The sequence below is a fragment of the Podarcis tiliguerta genome, assembly GCF_965153285.1.
Source record: "Podarcis tiliguerta genome assembly, chromosome: 3".
NCBI lineage: Eukaryota > Metazoa > Chordata > Lepidosauria > Squamata > Lacertidae > Podarcis > Podarcis tiliguerta.
Window position 1 is genome coordinate 44,178,881 of NC_139536.1, and position 21,524 is coordinate 44,200,404.

The window sequence follows — 21,524 nt, forward strand, 5'->3', positions numbered from 1 at the left end:
GGTAGAAGGGAGGTCATTCTATCAGGCCAGATGGAATTTTAGGGTGATGTTGAATTTCTCCCAGTAAATCTAGTGGTGCAGATACAACACTGTCAATTCTGAGGATAATTTCACACATTAGTTTTCCAATGACCTTCACCTTTGTTCCAGAAAAGCATGTATCTTAAATTTAAAATGGGGGATTTAAAATGGGGTGGAGGGTGGAGAATGTACCTTGGTTTTAACCTTTTGTAAGTATCATTATATTTTGCTTAGGTCTTGTTAGATCTCTGCATCCATTCTAACTTCTTGTGCTGAGATGGTTGTTTGTGGGAAAATCTAGTTGAGGGCAATGCAGTTCACCTACAGAACCGCTGCATCAGCACCATGTCACGAATAATTTTATTATGACTGCATCACAAAGCAAACCCACAGGCCACGTTCTCCTTGCAACTTTACATTGCGTTCAGCCACACTGGCTAATCCCTACAAGCAAAAGACACGGGTGTGCTGTTGTGCAAAGCCCTGTTTGACACAGATGTAGCAGGTCAGAGAACATGATACGGGTTTTATGATGACAGGAACTAGCTAAACTCCAATTCTGGACTTCTCGTTTGTGTCATCCAGAAGCTACTTGTAGAAGGTCTGAAGAGCTACAAAACATAGTGCAAACTTGGTTAATGCAATCTGCTCTGCAGTGTGAAATTGCTTCAGATTGTGAAAATGCATTGATTTATATGTACCAGTCAGGAGCAGTAGCTCCCAAACTGGGTTACAAGAACTCTTGGGGTGGTCTCAGATAGTCATGTTATTTTAAGTTAAGGTAACTCTTGATATGCAAGTCTCTCTTTTTGGTGACCATGTAAGATTGTCTGAAAGGTGGGATATAAATAGAAGTTAGTAAGGATTATGTGTTTTAGAACTACCAGTTTACAGAAATCCAAACATCCTTTGCTCCAGGGTCTATGGTGGTGGGGAGATTGTGTGGTTCTGACAGCTCTGTTCTTGCTCACTGGCCCACCACTTGAGATGCCGGAATTGTTTTGTAAACACAGAGCACCCTCTTCTGCCTGCCAAATGTATGGCTGTGTGGAGGTGGCGACTGCAAGAAGAGTCCCAACCAGTGGCAGCTAGTGGAAAGACCCAAAACAGGTATTTCTAGGGTGGGCAGAGGGCAGGGCTGAATTGGCCCCTCTGCTACTGAATGACGGCAACAGATTCAATCTGGGTCCATTTGCTGCACCCTCTTCAGGCCAGCATACCAATCTGCACCAGACGCTGTGCATGACCGGGCTGCAAATTTGGTGGCTCTGCTTCTCCGCACAGTCCTGGTAGACTGCAGGGAAGGACTACACTCTTAGTAGTTACACAATAAGCACATCTTCTTTGACATCTATTGAAATGAACACTGCGTAGCTTATTATTTAGAATGTATTTCATTCATTGTACTGCTACTTGTCTACTGCCTTGATCTGTGAAAGGGAGGGGTTTATAATTGGCAAAACATAGTTATTTTAAGCAAGCGGGGGGGGGGGACACCTCTGCATGTGCACCAACTGTATGAGGGCATGGCTGCTATTGCATCAGGCCACAGGAAGACCAAAAGGAATTTTACTTTAAAGAGCTTGAGTCCCCTTTTTGAAGACTGGAAGTTCACAGTATGTTTTTCTGAAAGGCTCAGGTGCTTGCTGAGGTGCTCTTTGATCTCCTCCTTTCTCCAGGCACCATCTTCAAGTCTTTGGATTTTGAATTGCCTATTTCTCTTCCCAAGGCTAAAATCCCTGACCTGACAAGATGCTAAACTTTCTTCATATTCTCTTCTTTCCCCACATCCACACAGCAAGTAGTGTGATTTTTTTTTTTTGTATGAAATACACAGCATGATAAAAAAAAAAGCACTTTGGTGCTGGAACAAGATGCTACCAATTGGGGGGGGGGAGGTTATAGCCCTGCTGTGTTGTGCAGTTTTGATTCTCCCCCTTCTTTGCTCCCTCCTGAGGAAGAGGACATTTTCAGCTGTACTTGGTAAGAAAGAGGCAATAGAATCTAATTCAGAAAATAACTCACGCCTGGCAGCTGTGGCAAAAAGAGTGAAGTTCGTTCAGCAAATCAGCTGAAACCTGCCAGGCAAGGATGGGGAAATGAACCTCAGGGGTAGTTAATGCCTCCTCTGAGAAGAGAGGGGAAGTGGTGGTAAGGCCTCTTTTGAAAAAAATGAAATTTGAATCCTTTGAATTCCACTAATCATTTCCAGTGGTTCTGCCAACCCAGTTCCTGGGGATGCATGGGGGGGGGGGACCCGTTGCCCAGCAGAAGTCATTCTGCTGACAAAACTTGTTTGTTGAATTCTTTATTATTATTATTATTTATTAAATCCATATACCACCCTTCATCTGAAGATCACTAGGTGGCACACAACATAAAAACACAAAATAAAAATACAAAATACATAATAATAATAAAAAAACCAACAGGACCCCCCATCCCCCCAAGTATCAGTTTTCAGTGAGATGTTTTAATGTAATGATTCTATTTTTATTTGTGGTTTTTTATTTATTTATTACATTTGCATACTGCCCTTCATCTATAGATCTCAAGGTGGTTTGCAACATAAAAATACAATATGAAAACACAAAATACATAATAAAAACAAGAACAAAAAAATCCCCACAAACCAATAATCCCCCTCCCCTCATCCGCTTCCTGCAGAGAAAACTGTGCACCCATTAAACAATTACAGTGGTGCCTCGCAAGACGAAAAGAATCCGTTCCGCGGGTCTTTTCGTCTTGCGGTTTTTTCGTCTTGCGAAGCAAGCCCATTGACGGAGTAGCGCTATTAGTGCTATTGGCGATTTAAGGGCTAAAAACGGCTTTTTAAGGGGTGGGGGATTAGCAGTTTTGCTGCTAAAATGCTTTTAGCAGCTTAGCGATTCAAAATAAGGGGTTTTGGAGCAAAAAAAAAATTCAAATTTTTTCGTCATTTTTCGTCTTGCGAAGCAAGCCCATAGGGAAATTCGTCCTGCGAAGCGCCTCTGCAAACGGAAAACCCTTTCGTCTTGCGGGTTTTCCGTCTTGCGAGGCATTCGTCTTGCGGGGCACCACTGTAGTTGAAATATGTAGATACGTAGTAACGAGAGAGAAGGCTTTTTCATTAGTGGCCCCTGTTTAAGATGTGCCCTTCCCAAGGAAGCTCACCGGGCACCTGACTTTAGTCCTTTTGGTGCACAATGAAATTTCTTTCTTTCTTTTTGGCAGGGTATTTTAACATGCTTAATGTCACAGCTTTGCTGAGTATATTGATTTTATTTTCAATTCCCGTTTATACCCCATTTTTCCTTCTAGAAGGAAACCCAAACAGCTAAGAATAACGCACCAACTTATATCTGTGGAATCCTAGTTAAAAAACAACACACCTCTCAATAACATAACATTAATCTAACCGACATATTTGAGAACTGCTAGGGAAGGATAGTGAGTCCCAAACATTTAGAACTATAAAGTATGAGTTCACCATTTCCAGACATTCACACAACTGGCTCCCCACTGGATGTTCCCTTCCAACAGCTTGCCTCCTCCCTGCTGGCTATGAAACCCATATGTATGCTGCAGAGCAGCTACTGCAAAATACAGAGTGCAGTAGAGAAAAAACATAAAACCCTTTTTTCTGCTCCATTTGAGCAGAGAAAGCTGCTTATCTCCTTTGGAAAATAGGGACCTTGCTTTGCATTTCCAAATTGTATCCTTTCCTTGCCAGTCGCTGTTCTCCCAGCCCATACCTTAATGTCTATGGTGTCAAACCACAGTTCTGAAGCTTTACAATCAATAATTAAATAGCTGAGATAATTATAAGGCCCGGTGGGAATTTATAGAGATAGATTGTTACTTTTGTTCAAATGATCTGCATTCTAACAGGTGTTTTAGGATAACACATGTGGAGCTTTCAGAAAAACTAAAAAAAACCCTAAAACAAAAATCCCCTCTGGGATTATAATGCAGCACACCCATTGGTTAGGAGAGGATGGCGTGTAATTATCTCGACTAGCAAGAGGTTTGTCTTAATTCTAGCTGCTAAAATAAAAATTGAAATGGAATCAGCAAAGCAGAGCCATGTGATTTTGATTTTGCCAGCAAATGAATCACTCTCAGAGCATTTCCCCAAGATATGGATACATTCCTGTACAGGGTTAATGAACTGGCTTCTACGTGTCTGAACTGTTGATTGAATCCAGGAGAGAACAATGCAACACCATTGGAAGAGGCAGGTGCTGAATTGCATTCAGCTGAATAATTCTGTATACTTAAAGGAACTGTGTCTTAGGCAGGATTTTATATTTCCACTGTGTTTTCTTTCATTCCTGTTCTACATTTGTTCATTTGTTGCTTTCGCTGTTTGGTTTCCATCCCTATCAACAGATTGCTATAACAACACTTCCTTTGATTGAACAATGATTGGTTAAATTCCTTTCACCCCTTACTCTACAGGTGCAAATTTCTCGAGGGGAAAAAACTACTAGTTAATTTAATTTTCACAAAAAGAAATCAGTGCATTTGTTGCCCAAGGAAGATCCCGAAACTAAGTTTTATGGATGTGCTAAGGATGTAGGACAAATTTGGTTCACATTTTAATATAGCCTAATTTTCACTTTCCAAAACAACATGCAAACTGAAATGCAACTATCTTCTGAAATTCACACTGCTCTGAATTATATGATGCAGTTCTCCAACCAGAAAATATATACAAACATGCATATATCAGGGGAAAGTTTACCTAAAAATGCATGCATTAAAATAGTGCATTTTTATGTGATCTTTACCTAGAAAAAGTGCAAAAAAAAGGTATATCTAAGCAAGATTACATACAAAAATATGTGCATTATGAAATTGACATACTAAAATACTCACAAAATTTTCATGGTGGTTTTTCTGTAATAATGAATGCAACTTATACGGAACTGTGGTGAATGAAATTTAAGATAAGAAACAGAGAGAAACCAAAAATGACAGATTTATTCACCCTTTGTAAGAGCTGCTCCAAATTAACTTTGCAATCACTACAGTAAAGGAGGATAGCAAACACAATGTTCCTGATTCTGGTGAGCTGGTCCCAGGGGCAGAGGAAGGGGTGTGTGGTGGGGACAGGCCACCCCGGGTGTCACCACTGAGGGGGTGACAAAATGCAGGGTGGCACTCACCGCGGGGCCTGCAGCACGCCCATACGCTTTGCGCTGCCCCAAATAGTCCGCCCACCTCCTCCCCCTCAGCTGTAGGGCGGCTGAGTGGGAGGAGGCAGACAAACTCTTCGGAGGCCCCGTGGAGCATCCTGCCGCAGCTTGCCCGGCCCCACAGGTGGCTGGACCCGGCCCTGGGCAGGCACTCGATCAGCTTGCTCTGCCACTGGCTGGTCCTACTCATCTCTGTCAAAGCATCACAGCCATGACTACAAGGGCCAAGACAAACCAAGAAGCAGATTATTTTGGTCAGTCAGGGAATAAGCCCACATTGACACAGCTTTATTTGGATCACCCATTACAGAACGCGCAATCATGTCAAAGAAAATGTCAGAAATAAGTGAGAATCAAAAGATAAGTAGGAAGCAACAGGTCATAACAGGGTTTGATTCCAGGAGTTTAAACTCTTAAGCTCTTTCACAAGTGTCTACTAGAAGAAATAATGAGATCTCTGATGCATCTTAACTGGGGCCTGTGGAATAGCCTCAGGGAGAAAACTTTCCAAGTACCACAATTGCAATGAAAGATGCAGTGCCTGCGTCACTGGGAGACGTCTATATTTTATTGTGATTCTGTGATTCCACTAAAATATAATGCATGATGATATCCAAGAATCATTATGTAACCTAGTGATAATTTGGTGAGGTAAAATATTTTGACAAGGCCACAGACATTTCCCTTTGATCATGAACAGGTCTCCCGCCGCAAATCTCAGGCTTGATTACAATGGGGCTTTTATAGGGTAGCCCTGCATTTGCCCTTCCCACTCTTGTCAAGTAATATTCTTGGTTTGGAATCAACATCCTTAGAATTCTGCATTTGATTTTAAAGTGAACAAGCAGGTACAGATAGCAGGTGCACATTAATTTGTTTGAATGAAATTTGCATAAGATAACCAATGGCTTAAGTGAATTGGAGTTTTCTTCCTAGTAAATTGTGCTTGGCATTATGGCCTGTGAGCTATTTTTAATTAATATCAATATGTTGCTTTACTTTTTATGTGCCTCACTCATCCAATGAAAAGTGCCTCACTCATCCAATGATTTGATATTCGAGTTAAAAGCCAAAGTTCATTGCGTGCCAATTTCCAAACCGTTTTGATGAATGCGGTAGTGTAATTAATACATGTTTGGGGAATGCCTTGATTACATTCCCGGGAAGCCTCTAACAAAATACAAAGCTTCAGTTCTTTTGGTGAGCATATGTCACCTGACAGTAGCCTCATGTGCGTCATCATATACCCAATTATGTTTTCTAATTAACATTATTGGAAACAGAATTAATTGTAATGGAAGTGAGAACAGCACATAGGTGGAATCCGCCCCTTGACAACAAGGAATAATTGTGATTAATTAACAATGCATCAAAACTCTCAAAGAACAGTTTTTAAAAGGTCTTGTAAGTTCACAATATTTGCTGCACTCATTAATCTCTTCTGAGTACCTTTAATCAGGGGACTCCTTCAAAATTAAATAAATAGCATGCCAGCCCTCCTCATATGAATTATAATATCAAGATTCATTTTTTAAAAAGCATTAGAAGATTTTCATGCAAACCAGTCCAGATAAATACGACATTTTAAGCTCAGTTTCACCCACGAACATTATTGTAATGGAGAATTTAAAATTCATTAGGGACTCAAGGGAGAAGCTGCTGTGGATGATTAAATGGTGCTCCTAGAATTCAAAATAAGGTCTGAAAAGTCAAGAGGTCATATGACAGCCAGTTCCGAAGGCCAGGACTGTATCAGAAATCAAGTAACATTTAGAGCTGTTTATGTGCATGAAGCAGAGGTTATAAATGCACTTCCAAACCAAAGTTAAAAGTGAACATTTTTGAACTGCTTCCTCAATGTACTAGTCAGACACTCAGTATCATGTAATGCTAAAGCAAGCCAAGGCTCCTGACCAATTCAGGGGTGAACTATTCCGTTTTTAGGAGACTCTCATGGACAGGATTAACTTTTGGCCCACTATTTATGGTTTTGTGATTGGCTTTTCCTTTACCCAGAGGTACTCAGTGGGACTGAGAATAGATGTTGCACAGTACTGCTGAGCTCATTTTGTGTGCCTTAGGCTGCCAGCAGGCCTAATCTTTCAAAGGTAAAGAAGACTTGCAGCTGTGGATTGATTTTTGCTGCTGCTGTTTTAACTGTTTTTCCTGTAGTGTACTCACTAGTTTGACAAACAAACGTGGTCTTCTAGGTTTATGCCAATTTGTGTGAAATAGTGTTCATTGGATGCCTCCTTCTTGGCCCTTTGAAATGCCGGATGGCAGATTATCACTAAAAATATTAAAAATTCAGAGCACTTAATTAAATGTGGTGTGGTGGACTTTTCTGGACTAATTAAATAGGCAAAAGGTGGATGAAAAGCTAAATAATGCTCACATGTGGACCAACCCTAGTCTGGAATGTGACTGACAGAGCTGAAGAAGACATCTACATTTACTACTAGTTTTGAAAAGCCTTAAGAATAAGTGTTTACTTTCACCATGAAATAGAATTTGCCTCAGGCTGGTTTTATGCAGGCTACAGAAAAGTTAAGGGGCAAACTATACCATTTCTGATTCCAAGGGGCAGGAAGCCATTTCCAAACGCCCTCCCCCCCATGTCACCCTTTCAAGGATAGCCTTGAAGACTTGCTCTAATCCAGGGGTCAGCAACCTTTTTCAGCCGTAGTCCACCGTCCCTCAGACCATGTGGTGGGCTGGACTATATTTTGAAAAAAAATATGAACGAATTCCTATGCCCCACAAATAACCCAGAGATGCATTTTAAATAAAAGCACACATTCTACTCATGTAAAAACAGCAGGCAGGCCCCACAAATAACCCAGATATGCATTTTAAATAAAAAGACACATTTTACTCATGTAAAAACATGCTGATTCCCGGACCTTCCGCAGGCTGGATTTAGAAGGCGATTGGGCTCACGGGCCTTGGGTTGCCTACCCCTGATCTAAGCCAACCCTCTCTTTGCTCTGCTGTGAGCGTTCGAAAATAAGATTCCCCTGCCTGAAGCCTGATGTGCTATGTTCTGCTCTCGCTCCTCATCCCCCACAGACCATACACAGCAGAGAGGCCTGAGGATCCTTGAAGATGAGCTTGCCTCCTCAGAGTGCTATGAGAGGGTGCAGCCCTTTGTGGAGTGGTACAGACTGGAAGAAGTGAGAGCAAGTAGTCTCTGATACTTCCCCCACCCCCTCAAAAAAAAGCCAGCAGAATTAATCAGCAGAAGTAAGGAGGGTTAGGGAAGGCTGCCTGCATCCACCTTTGATGGTTGTGCAGAAGAGGGGAATTTCAGCAGGCTGCACAAGCTGAAGCTCCTTTCTTCATCTCTTCTGGCCGCCCTATGACTTGCTCAGGCCCATAGCTGCTTCTCTTGACCGTCTCCTGGGTCTCCCTAGGCCCTTATCTTTGTCTCTACCCACGTCCAGCCCCCCTGCATCTTGTTGCATTCAGGGCCAGTGCATTCAGGGCACATACCCGCCTCTCTCTCTTTCGCCCCCTAGTTTGTTTGTTTTTATTTTATTTGTATACCGCCTTGTCACCACATAACAATACAAAATGAGAACACGAAATACAGAATAAAACACTAACTAACAACCTTCCCCCCTCCCCTCCCACAAACACATTTTAAAGGCCATAGAATGTTAATCAGCCAAAGGCCCTGGTTATAGAGAAATGTTTTCATCTGGTGCCTAACGTTTAGGAGAAATAAAACTGGGTTGCCTCAGGGCTGTAATGAATTCTCTTCATAAATTAGTTGGATTAGCAGCACCTGTGTGGAGTCTGTTTGAATGCTGTGCTCATGGGTCACCAGGTAACACACCTCACCATCTTTCTTCCCCCCTCTTTTTAAAAAAAGTCAAGGTCTTCTCTATATCACTTGCATCCCCTTCCCTTCTTCTTTTTTATTCATTTTCATCCTTAAACATAGTTGCATTGAGATATATCTTTGTTTACATTAGACAGGCAACAATTACATAATATTAAAATGGAACATAAAGCAAGAATAAACACTGAGGTAAGTGTTTCTGAATATATTAACAAAGTTATGTCAGAGTGTATATCAAAATGATTACAGTTATTACAGGTATTCAGTGATGTATAGTAATACGTATTACTTTGATTGGTGACCATAAGTAAAGGATGTTTTGTATCAATAACAATTATAATTTAGGCAGGAGGGGGAGGAAATATTTAAATAAAATACGTATACATGCCGGACTATGCTGTAAACTAAGGGCCCTCTTCTATCGCATGCCTCATTATTTGTGTAATCAATGAAGTCTCACCAGATATAAAAATTGTTGTGTTTCTTTTGGGCTTTTGCTACTTTCAATCTTTGTGTCAGTTTTTCCAATAATGCAGTTTCCCAAATTGCATTATGCCATTGGTCCACAGTTAATAATTGTAATGATTTCCATGTGCTGGTGATAGTTGTTCTTGCAGTGGTTACCGTAATAGATGTGTTATAAGTTCTTTGTTTCTACGGTAATTTGTAACATATTGTGACTATACAAGTAGGGCCAGTAATGAGGACAGTGCCTTGTAATCAAAACTATTTCTGTAAATGCATTCTTCCAGAACTTTTCTATATTTCGACACCCTCACCACATGTGCTGATATGTTACTGTAGTAGGACATCGTCTCTAACACATGGGAAAGCTATTCAGTTTTATATAGGCTAGGCATCTAGGTGTTAAGTAGCAGCCATGCACAATTTGTCAGTCATTTTGTTCCTGCGTCGTATGTCCATATTTATCCATACTTTGCTATAATTTGTCTAATATAATTGGTTTAAGTTGTGAGTGACCTGAATGCCTAAGTATCTGAAGCTTTTTCTAGCTATTGGGATTTGTAATATTTTGGAGAAGTTTTCCTGAAGTTGTGGGGAAGTATGAAAAACATGACTCCTAGTTTTTGAAAGTTTACCTTAAGTCCAGAAACATTTTAAAATGTCTCCAGTTCTGTACTCAATAACCTTCCAGCATTGACAGGGTCTGATGTACATTAAACAACATTGTCATCATAAAATCCCAGAATATATTCCCTTCTGTTAATAATTACACCCTTTCCTGCTAGAATTTGGCATAATCTCATTGCCAGGTGCTCTATGCTTAGAGCAAATAATAACCTTGTTTTGTTCCACAGCTGTTGACATTTTTATGAATCTATATTATTTATCCTAATTGTAGCCGACGTAATATCATAAATATTTTCCAATATTCTGACAAATTTAGGGCCACCCCCCCCCAAATCATATGATTTTTGTTTTAAGTACAACCATAATTGTTTTCTCTATTTCTATGATCTCCAATTCTTTCTGCTTTAGCTACAATTTTTAAAAAGCATTTCTTGATCCTGTAACTGTGTGTGCTTGTTCCAGAAGGGAAATTTCCTGTCCCAGTTGTGATATTTGTGTCCTACGTGATCTGCTTAAATGTGATTTTTCCGGTATACATGTCCCTCTCATCACTTCATTGTTTCTCACAATAGATCCTAGCTTATTCCTTCCGTATTATTTTCTTTACTTTTTTTTCTAATGTTTTAGACAGTCTTTCTCTTAATAATTGGTTTGTTATGAAATTGGGCTGAAATACCATATGGGCGTAGTGTGTTCAACTGGAGTGAATTCAAATTTCATGGAGACTGGGGCATGTTCTGCTATTTTTATCACTTCTATTTGTCTTCTTTTCACTGCATTTAAAAGTGGGGTTGACTTGTAATAGAAAATCTATTCTGGATTGCAAACTGAACATTGGGGACACAGACGTATGAGTCGTGTCACCCGGATTCATCTCCCCAGATGTCCTGCAGTCCCCACTCTCATGGGAACTTCACCAGTTTCAGTTGGTCTTTCTTAAGTTCTATTGCATTCCTACATTTCCTTTCCCATGTGGAACCAACCAGATCTTTACATGTTAATAATCACCACCAATTAATAAATCATTTGAGGAGCAGTTTTTCAGTTTGGCTAGTTTTTTTGCAGAAAGGATAATTGGCCAGTATTTGGTGCATAAATAGATGCCAGTGTGACATTATGGATTCCGTTCATAATACCATCAACAAAAATAAACCTTCTATTTACATCTCTCAATACTTTTGGAGACTGAAAATTAAGTCGTGAATGTATTAATAGGGCCACCCCTCAAGCTTTATTGGAGCCACTTGCTATGTACTTTTGGCCCACCAATGACAGTGTAAACAGTGTATTTTTTATCTGCTTTATGTCTTTCTTGCAAAATGGCTATATGTGAGTTGCCATTTTGGCCTGTTTTATTGGATCTCCCAATCTTGCGTGAGTGTCAGAGGGCCCTGCTCCTTCCTGCCACTCACCATCTGGCCTGGGGCGGGGCCTGAAGCCTCACAAGGACTGTTGCGCTCTGCTGCCCAGGAGGACTCTCCTGCGTGAGTGTCTGAGGGCCCTGCTCCTTCCTGCCACTCACCATCTGGCCTGGGGCGGGGCCTGAAGCCTCACAAGGACTGCTGCTGCGCTCTGCTGCCCAGGAGGACTCTCCTGCGTGAGTGTCTGAGGGCCCTGCTCCTTCCTGCCACTCACCATCTGGCCCGGGGCGGGGCCTGACAGGCCTCACAGGGACGGTTGCTGTCACTGCTGCTGCGGCCCAGGGGGTTCCGGAGTGGCGCAGAGCTTTTTTAAAAATGTTTTAAATTTTTCCTTGTCCTTTTTATTTTTATTTTTTTGTATATGCGGGGACGTGGATGGGGGTGGGATGGATGTTTAGTTGGGAATTTGTTTGTTTTTAACGGATTTGTAATTTTTATAGTTTTTTATTTGTATTGTTTTTTGTTTTCTGGGGTCTTTTGTTTTTGTTTTTATTGTTTTAAGGTCTTATTTTGTTCTTAAGGGGAGGGGTCAGGGCTGCCGGGGAGTGGGTCCCAGCCAACAGAATGGCTGGGGCATGTTCCACAGAGGGGGATGCGCTGGGACAACCGATCTCAGTGATCACGGGTAGGAGGAGGAGTTACGCTAAGACCAGACCTTGTCATTATAGAGGAGGCAGGTTTAGTCGTTGTCTGAGGACTATCCCTGCCTCCGGGTCTGGTCCTGACCGGACGGATACTGGAATCAGCAAGGGATACCCACATGACCTGAAGGTGCTGCTGTGCAATGCCAGGTCAATGAATCATAAAACCACTGCAATTCATGACTTGATAATGGATGGAGGATCTGACCTGGCATGTGTAACAGAGACTTGGTTGGATGAAGCAGATGGGCCTGTTCTTGCCGCTGCTTGTCCACCAGGTTTCTCTTACGCACAGCAACCCAGGCCTTGTGGGCGGGGAGGGGGGGTTACAGTGATTTTTAGGAAGTCATTAGTTTGCACCAGGCGTCCTATTGGGAAGACCCAGTTTTCTGAGTGCATGTTCTGGAAGTTGGGCAATAGGGGCAGTACAGGATTCCTTCTGGTGTACCGACCTCCCCGCTGCACCAAGGATTCCCTGCCCAAGCTGCTTCAGGTCGTGGCGGATGTCCTCCTGGAGACACCTAGTTTGGTTGTCCTAGGGGATTTTAATATCCATGCCGACACGACCTTACAAGGGGCCACTTGGGACTTCGTGGAAAGCATGGCTTCCATGGGGCTGTCCCTGAATAAGTTTGGCCCAACCCATAGCCGCGGACATGCCTTGGACCTGGTGTTTACCTCAATGGATGTTGGTGATCTGACACTAAGTAAAAGCGAAACAAAAGAAGTGCCATGGTCAGACCACTTCCTGGTGCAACTTGACTTCTCCGCGACCCTTCCCCTCTGCAGGGAGGTGGGACCGATTCGGATGGTCCGCCCCCGCCACTTAATGGATCCAAATGGTTTCCAGAGAGTGGTAGGGGATGCTTTATCCCATGTTGATGGCCTTTCAGCTGATTCCCTGGTGGCCCGCTGGAATGTGGAGTTAACCAGGGCTATTGACTGTTTGGCTCCGAAGCGCCCTCTCCGATTGCATGGAGCCTGGACAGCCCCGTGGTTTTCCACGGATCTGAGGGCAATGAAACAATCGTTGAGACGGCTAGAGCGCCGGTGGCGGAGGACCCATTCTGAAGCTGACCGGACACAGGTTAGAGCTCAATGTCGAGCCTACCAAGTGGCAGTAGCGACGGTGAAGAAGACTTTCTTCACCGCCTCTAATGCATCTGCAGAAAACAGCAGCAGGAGACTTTTTCAGGTGGTCCGCAATCTAGCGGAACCACCTGCTACATCGGGGCCCAGTACGGGCCACATGATCTCCTGCAATGATTTTGCAAAGTTTTTTGCAGATAAAGTCGCTCAGATTCGGGAAGAGGTCAATGCCACTGTGGGAGCAGGGCCAGGGCGGGAGAGTGCTAGAGTCCTGTCTAGTCAAATTGCATGGGATCAATTCCAATCTGTTACCTCCGAGGATGTGGACAGGCTGCTTGGACGAGTGAAACCAACCACCTGTCTCCTGGATCCTTGCCCATCCTGGCTTATAAAAGCTAGCCGGGAAGGGCTGGGCGATGGGCTTCGTGGGGTGGTGAATGCTTCCCTCCGTGAGGGAGTCTTCCCAGGCCCGCTGAAAGAGGCGGTTATTAAACCGCTTCTTAAAAAACCATCTTTAGATGCGGCCACGATGGCCAACTATCGCCCAGTCTCAAATCTTCCATTCTTGGGCAAGGTGATTGAGCGAGTGGTGGCTGAACAACTCCAGGCACGCCTGGAAGAAGCGGACCATTTGGATCCCTTCCAGTCGGGATTCAGGCCTCATCACGGGACTGAAACTGCCTTGGTCGCACTGGTTGATGATCTCCGGCGGGCTAGGGACAAAGGTGAGAGCTGTTTCCTAGTTCTGCTGGATCTCTCAGCGGCGTTTGATACCATCGACCATAACATCCTTCTGGACCGTCTTGAGGGGCTGGGAGCTGGGGGTACTGTCATACAGTGGTTCCGCTCCTTCCTCCTGGGCCGTGTTCAGAAAGTTGTGGTGGGGGATGAGTGTTCAGACCCCTGGGCTCTCACTTGTGGAGTGCCTCAGGGTTCTGTCCTCTCCCCCATGCTTTTTAACATCTATATGCAGCCGCTGGGAGAGATCATCAGGAGGTTTGGGCTGGGTGTTCATCAGTATGCGGTGTGGAGGATTCCCTGGTCCTGAATGGGGTAACTGTGCCCCTGAAGGACCAGGTGCGCAGCCTGGGAGTCATTTTGGACTCACAGCTGTCCATGGAGGCACAGGTTAAATCCGTGTCCAGGGCAGCTGTGTACCAGCTCCATCTGGTACGTAGGCTGAGACCCTATCTGCCCGCGGACTGCCTTGCCAGAGTGGTGCATGCTCTGGTTATCTCCCGCTTGGACTACTGCAATGCGCTCTACGTGGGGCTACCTTTGAAGGTGACCCGGAAACTACAACTAATCCAGAATGCAGCGGCCAGACTGGTGACTGGGAGCAGCCGCCGAGACCATATAACACCGGTCTTGAAAGACCTACATTGGCTCCCAGTACGTTTCCGAGCACAATTCAAAGTGTTGGTGCTGACCTTTAAAGCCCTAAACGGCCTCGGTCCAGTATACCTGAAGGAGCGTCTCCACCCCCATCGCTCTACCCGGACACTGAGGTCCAGCACCGAGAACCTTCTGGCGGTTCCCTCATTGCGAGAAGCCAAGTTACAGGGAACCAGGCACAGGGCCTTCACGGTAGTGGCGCCCTCCCTGTGGAATGCCCTCCCACCAGATGTCAAAGAGAACAACAACTACCAGACTTTTAGAAGACATCTGAAGGCAGCCCTGGAGTATGCAGAGATGAACAAATTGACTGGAAAAATAAGGAACCAACGTGATCAGAGATTTTCCAAGGACTGGAGTAAATTTACAGAATATATCAAAAATGAATGTGAGGAGCAACTAACGCTTGTTGGCTTTCAAGAAGCTTTGTGAAAAAGACTGATAGAAATGTTGTTTAAAAGAAAGGTTAAGACTTAGAGATATAATGTGCAATATAAATGTAAGAAATGTGAGATGTAGTGAGATTATGGAGAATTTTCAGATAGGCTGATGGAAGTCAAAAAGATGTTTATGTCAAAACAAATGTTAAATTTGGATAAAATGTTTATTGGAAAGTAAATAAAAATTATTTATAAAAAAAAAGGAATGCCCTCCCACCAGATGTCAAAGAGAACAACAACTACCAGACTTTTAGAAGACATCTGAAGGCAGCCCTGTTTAGGGAAGCTTTTAATGTTTGGTGTATCACAGTATTTTAATATTCTTTTGGAAGCCGCCCAGAGTGGCTGGGGAAACCCAGCCAGATGGGCGGGGTATAAATAAATTATTATTATTATTATTATTATTATTATTATTATTATTATTATTATCACATTTAAAGTAATTACATTAATCCCTGTATTCATTTTGGCAAAGAATAAATAGTGTCTTTTGCCAGTCTAAGCTTTCCACATTTTTGCTCTGATTCTGGAGTTCAGTTATTTCTATAATAAATCTGCTTATATAAACTTGGGTGGGGGGAACCACATTTGAATTATTAACCTGAAACCTTTAAAATATACAGTATGGTGTATACCCTCTTTCAACAGTAGAGGGCACTCCAGTTGTTGGCATTTGTCTGTCTCAAGAGACAATGGAGTGTGCCTCTGGAGGTGAAGCCAAACTGCTAGAGAATCATAGCACCTGCTGTAGCTGTAGAGATTGGTAACTTGTAACTGCTGCCTCCTGTGTTGTTGTTTTTGCTGTGTTTTGAAGGGCACACCTGGGCAGTGTGTATGGAGGTTCTGGGCTGCCCAGAAGACAAGACTCCCCTCTCAGCCTCACTGATGTGTTCCAAAGGAAAGCAGAGCAATACATTTGGCACCATCTTGGCTTCAGGAGTTGCTGGAAGGAGGCATACAAGACTCCATCCAACCAGTTTAGGAACTCCACTCTGGATTGTGTAGGGTCTACTCCTTAGCTATTTCTTCTTAGGGCAGTGGGTAAGGGCACTCCAGTGCCACTAACTATAAGCATAAAAATCAAATTTATTTTAAACAAGTAAATGATGAGGTACGTTGAAGTGGGCATTTTATTTTAAACATCATGTCCTTAAAGGTACCTTTAAGATGTAAATATTTGCAGATCATTGCGGTCTGATTACTTTTGCTTCTCTAGAAAATGAGTCTTTTCTCTTTTAAACAGCATTCTAGCCTTGCAACAGTTCTGCCTTATTTTCTGATTATTTAGCTCCTGTTTATTTTCTGGGCATAGTAACCTTTCTGAAATACGTACAATGCTGTCTCTTCTTAGTCCCATTCTTCTCCTTTATGGTCTTTGGGCTTTGCTGTAACTTTCCCATTTGGGCACTTGAGCTGAGTCATCTTCACCAATAGGTTCACTATTTTGCTGCTAAAAAAATCAATAACCTCAGATGGACAGCCCCGTTCTTCTCCCCCACCCCATCTTAAGCTTGCCTGGAAGATTTTATGGATTAACCTAGTTTCTTGACTGGATGTGGATAATATCAGTGGTCAGGGTGCGAAAGGCACCTCATTGGTGTTCAGTGGGGCTCCCTTTCTTGTTACTTCATGTTTCATAACATCATAGAATAATGTTAGGAATCCAAAGGGTCATCTAACCCCCCACAATGCAGTTTCTTCTAGAGCTGATCGTTTTGATAGCATCCCAAGAGCAGTGCTTGTGTACTTGGTGTGGGAGGATTGGATACTGTTATTATGTTTTTTCTACTCTTCCAATTCATATCCCCCAAATCTTTCCAGGTCCTGCCAAATCTCCCACACGGTAATCTCTAGAAATATTTATACTCTGTCCGGATATTGGAAAGAGGGAGAGATACAAGGCTTATAAAGTTGTGTATCTCTTCATGTTGAAAATATAATCTTAATTTTATTTTTATAATTTATCAGTATAACTTAAACAGAATACTGTACTTGACCATGCTCATATTAGTTAGTAAGTGTTAGTTTAAATGGATTTTAGAAGTCTGGCAAAATTTGAGGGGAATGAAGTGATATTGTATGTAGAGGATTGCCAGACCTGGAATAGAACACGACTGCTGTCCCTTTCATAATGGAAATTCCTCATACTGCCCACTACAGCAATATGATGAGCCAAAACTCTTCATCATACCTTTGAATATTGAAGGACCCTTCCACATATTAATCCAGGCGATAAGAGATTTGTCATCTTCCACTCAGCCTCTGTTCTCCATTTAGAAATAGGAATGATAATAATTATGGTAATGATGATCTATTTTTCAGGGGTGTTTTGAGGCTAAACATAATCAGAATCCAATGTTTTCAAAAACTCAGATTCGAGTCTTGTGCTTGTCCAACTGCTACATATGAGCTGTAGCAAAAGGAAATTAGTTGCTTCTGTTTATCCCCTGGTGTGTTTTGTTTTAATAAGGAGCCAATTGGTGACTAATGATTCGGAAGTAATCTGATGTGGTTCTGTGCAGTGCACATTTATGAATCTGTGAGTTGCTGTGGCAGAGTGTCTGAGTGGAACATTGAGCACCTTCACTTTCACTGTGTATTGTACTTAGTCCCAGGTTCATTCTCTGCCATCTCAGGTGACTAGGCTAGCCTAGCTCCTTATATGATATCTCAAGGAAAGAGATGTCTGTTATGATAAACAGCACCAAGCTAGAAAGACTACTGGCTAGAATCGGTCTAATGAGATATTATATGTACATAGAATGATATGCCCAAAAGTTTAACTGAAAGGAAATGTGTTATCTGCATCTTACAAGTAAATATATTAATGTATACTGTTCATACTTGAATATGGGGCCAGAAACACACACTCCCTCTACTTTCTAGTCACCATGGTAACTCTTAATGATTTCAGATGGAGCAGTTGTGCTTGTTTATGCACTCTGCCACAAAGACATAGAAGCAATCAAAACATGGCATCTAGGGATAGAGGGGCCATGGGAGTGGCAAGTATTTGCCTGGCAGCTGTAGATGAGGAAGAACAGGGCAACAGGAGGGATGGTGTGAAGATCTATGTCAGCCAGGGCAGTTTTTTGTGGATTATCTACTTGGAGGCATGCAACTGCGATGGAGGAGAGACTCCCAGCTCCTTTAATCCAATCCTGCTCACAGATGCTTTGTCTAGTTCCTCTATATATAGGTTAGAAAATTGGCAGCAGGCTTAGAACATAATCCTTTATTGGTAGCAGCACATACCTGGTTTGGCACAGCGTGAGTTCTGCCCATCAGGAAGCCCACCTGCTTGCCTATGTCACCACCCATCCCATCTACTGAGATAACTGGAGGAGTTGGCAAGCAGGGAGGGTCCACCATGGCACAGGTCAGACATGTGGGCCCACAAGCAACCTGGGAGTGGTTGCTGGCTTGGGTTCCCTGGCTGGGACAGAAACTTTTGGTGTCACCCCAAGATCCTTTATGTGGACCCCCTCATGAGTTATGGACCCTGTCCAATGCCCTCACCTACTAAACTGAAAAGTTGTGCAGATTGATGTAGCTGTGAAATACACATAAAAGCCTTGATACGGAATAAAACAAAAAACATCATGGCCAGCTGATCAATGTAGCCTGTGAATAAAATTCCTTCCCTGTTCCATTAACCAGCAGCTGACATCCACAGCCGGGATGACTGCAATTAAGGGAGGGAGAGAAGATAAAACCCTGAGGGTGAGCGCTGAGACTGAATGTGGGGACGTCTTCTCCACGGGCCCCACCCACAGGAACTATTTTGGGCTACCCATTGGCTTCTAGGCTCCAAACACAGCCTGAGGTATGGTGCAGAAGCTTGCCCAAGTGGCTCCCTCCTGCCTCCGCTTCACCATTACACAAAAGGTTCACCAGTACACAAAAGGTACACAAAAGTGGCCTTTTACAGAGCAGGATCTCAGTGAAACAGTAGCTAGATGATTTGGGCATCTTTTGAAGACAGCGTCTCTCAGATGAGTAACCCAACAGATGTAAGTATGGGTACTTTGTTCTTTGTGAGACTTGGAAATCAAATAGACAAGTGTCTGCTGTATAAATGGAGACTCTGAATTGTGACATATGTAAGAGCTACATCTTTACATTGGATTATCAATGATCCATGACCATTATTGTGTAATAGTACTGAATAGGAAGCAACTAGACTTTCTTTGTAATGTGAAGCCAATAGCAGATCTATGCCTATTAATATGAGGCACATATTGTATTCTATTTCCATTAATAACTTTCACTATTTCTTACATTGTTCACGGTTCCCACTGACTTTGTGTGTAGTTTTGCGTATCAATATGGTCCCTACAGAAGACTTAGTGAATAAACAAAGGCACACACTCCTCCATTGACTCCTAAGACAAACGGATGCCAACATGTGAGATATAAGGCTAGGGGGAACTTGAAAATGCTTTGAATGCAAACCAGCTATGTCTGAATCAGTTTCACTTTACTTGAGTTGGATTTCTTGGTTGTTGGACTGCAACAGAAACCTCTGAGCCATGGATTAGGCAGTAAATGTCAGAGTGCCTATAGACATGCAAGAATTCATTTTTATGGATATGCACCTCTATGGATGCTAAAAGCTGCTGGTAAAAAATTAAATGACTGGAAAATGACATCCTAAATGTCAACATACAAAAAGAATTTAGCACAACACTAACAAATGCCAAAGGAAGAATGAATTCTTCTTTGGAAGATAACGTCATCAAAACAGCGGAAGAAGGGACCTATTCTGACCATAATTCAATAGAAAGTGTATAATGGGAAGTTTTGAAGTATTTTCAGTTGTGCTAAAGGAAGCTTTCTGCTAATTAAGTTTATGGGGTCAGAACATCTTAAAACTGTTGTGGAAAATATATTAAAAATCCCACTTAGCAGTTCTAGCGAAAGTGGTCCAGAAATTCAGAAGCCATTATCCAAGGAGCGGCTAAAACAATACCTGTTCACCCTTCCCATGGCTCCCATCTGACATCAGGTTTTGTAGACATATTTGGATATAAGATGCTATTTTCTATTTCCTATCTATGGTACTAACACTGGAGAGAATCCCCCCCAAAAAGGTGCATACAATAAAGTCATTATTGTGGTGTGCACAATTGTCACACAATCTTCTCCGTAAATAGTCTTTTATAGCATTTTCATCATGTGAGACCAAAGAAATTAGTGTATCAGCTCTTACAGTCTTCTCTTATTCCAGCCTTCACTGAAAAAGTATTTATGTCTTTTCACATCATTGTGCTATATTCACACTTGCATGCGCTTTAATGGGTCTGCCCACCTCCCCCAGCTTTGCATCCAGTACTGTACTGGCAACAGGGCAAAATTCTGTATTCCTGGGAGCTGGGAAAAGGTAGAAGAACTGATACCATGTAGGAACATAGGAAGCTGCCTTCTACTGAGTCAGACCATTGGTCCATCTAGCTCAGTATTGTCTATACTAGCTGGCAGTGGCTCTCTAGGCAGACAACTCCCCCAACTCTATCTGGAGATGCTATCTGGATTGAACTTGAGATCTTCTGCCTGCAAGGCAGGTGCTCTACCACTGAGCTATGGCGCTTCTCTAAAAACCTCTGGATGCAGGTGGTGCTCTGGTCTAAACCACTGAGCCTCTTGGGCTTGCCGATCAGAAGATTGGCACAATGGGGGGAGCTCCCATTGCTCTGTCCCAGCTCCTGCCAACCTAGCAGTTTGAAAGCTTATGAGTACAAGCAAGATAATTAGGTACCACTGTGGCAGGAAGGTAAATGGTGTTTCCGTACGCTCTGGTTTCCATCACAGTGTCCTGTTGCACCAGAAGCGGTTTAGTCATGCTGGCGACATGACCCAGAAAGCTGTCTGTGGACAAACGCTGGCTTCCTCGGCCTGAAAGTGAGATGAGTGCCGCAACCCCATAGTCGCCTTTGACTGGACTTAATTGTCCAGGGGTCCTTTGTTGTTGTTGTTTAGTCGTTCAGTCGTGTCCGACTCTTCGTGACCCCATGGACCAGAGCACACCAGGCACTCCTGTCTTCCACTGCCACCCGCAGTTTGGTCAGATTCATGTTTGTAGCTTCGAGAACACTGTCTAACCATCTCGTCCTCTGTGGCCAATAATTTTACTATTTATACCCCACACATCTTACTGGATTGCGCCAGTCACTCTGGGCAGCTTCCAACATATATACATTAAACATTTTTGAAAAACATTTTCCTATACAGGATCGCCTTCAGACTGCTCGGTGGTTGGATAACTCCATACCCTCCAACATTTCTCCAATGAAAATTGTTGTTGTTGTTTAGTCGTTTAGTTGTGTCCAACTCTTCGTGACCCCATGGACCAGAGAACGCCGGGCACTCCTGTCTTCCACTGCCTCCCGCAGCTTGGTCAA